Genomic DNA, 1,325 nt, shown 5'->3' with positions numbered 1-1,325 from the left:
CAATGGTCTATATATGTATAAATACTTTTATGCATATCTTTATTTCTTAGTGATATGGTGTTGCAGTATATCTGCTGATTGAATCTGTTGAGCTGGGCCCTCATCCTGGTATTTAACATTACCTTTTAACATAGGTGTTATCCACATTGTATGTACATCAAGACCATATTCATTGGTGTGTGTTTTGCTCATGACAAAGAGAGAGAGGCTGTGTCCAAATGAATATAGCACAGACTTGGTCCCTGGCACTCTGTGGGTAGAGATGCACAGGCTGTCTGTTTTTGTTTTGGTTTAATTTCTTTTTTCTCTGACTAATATCAGTTAACTTTTTTCAGTGTCTTCACTTCCCAAATCTTATAGTTGGTAGTGACTAGAATGCAGAAGGTGTTTGTTTCAACTCTCTACCGGTAGTGCTTCATTCAGCAGAGCAATATTGGGTTTGCTGTTACAGGCAGCATAGAATACTAGGAGAGTGGGAGTGTGATGCACTGAGAAATAGCTGGGTAGTCATCTAAAACTCGCTCAACTGCATTTCAGATGAGTCTGCAATGACATGACTCTTCTGAAATATATTTCAAGGAATCGCCAGAGGCTCCTAGACTGTAAACTTCTATTTCCATAGAACAGGAAGGCAAAATCATGTGAAAAAAATGTGTGCATGCAAGCACTGTGTTTCATTTAGCAATGGCTTCTTCAAGTAGGCAAAGCTGTCAGACTGGTGGGGTTTTTCTTTTTCCCTCCCCAGAAGATGTCTTTCACTGATCTGATTAGGTGGCATTACGACAGAGACCTGCTGCGGAGGGTTGCAGTGGTGGTAACCAGACAGGATAAACTGTCTTTCCATTAAAGTATGAACCAAAGCGCTGGGAAAAAAATGCACAATTGGCACCACAAGTGGCTCAAGTTTTATGAAGGAGGCAAAGCCTCTACCTAAACAAGAATTTGGAAGAATGAGTAGCCCACAAAACAGCGTCTTAGATGTCTGTGTTGGGCCATTATTGCTTGGAGAGTTATTACTGCTGAACATGTGCATTCACCTGGGCAGGTGAATGTACACCGTGGGGTCCACCGTGTGAATGTGCTGCTCCTCCTGATCTCCTATGTATCTAATTGATTCAGTTTAGCAATGACAAAGTTGTCTGCAGGGTTATTACCTTATGATTCCCTCTGTTACACATTTTTATAGGTTTTTCTATTCATAATAGCACTTGGAATTGCTGAATTGACATGAAGTTAGCCATCAAGTGTGTTTTAATGATTAATTTTTTTTTAAAGGCAGAAACGTAAGTGGCAATAGTTAGGTTTTGAGATGGAAAAATGACTTG

The sequence above is a fragment of the Acanthisitta chloris genome, unplaced genomic scaffold (assembly GCF_000695815.1).
Source record: "Acanthisitta chloris isolate BGI_N310 unplaced genomic scaffold, ASM69581v1 scaffold34555, whole genome shotgun sequence".
Classification (NCBI taxonomy): domain Eukaryota; kingdom Metazoa; phylum Chordata; class Aves; order Passeriformes; family Acanthisittidae; genus Acanthisitta; species Acanthisitta chloris.
This window is presented reverse-complemented; position numbering follows the sequence as displayed.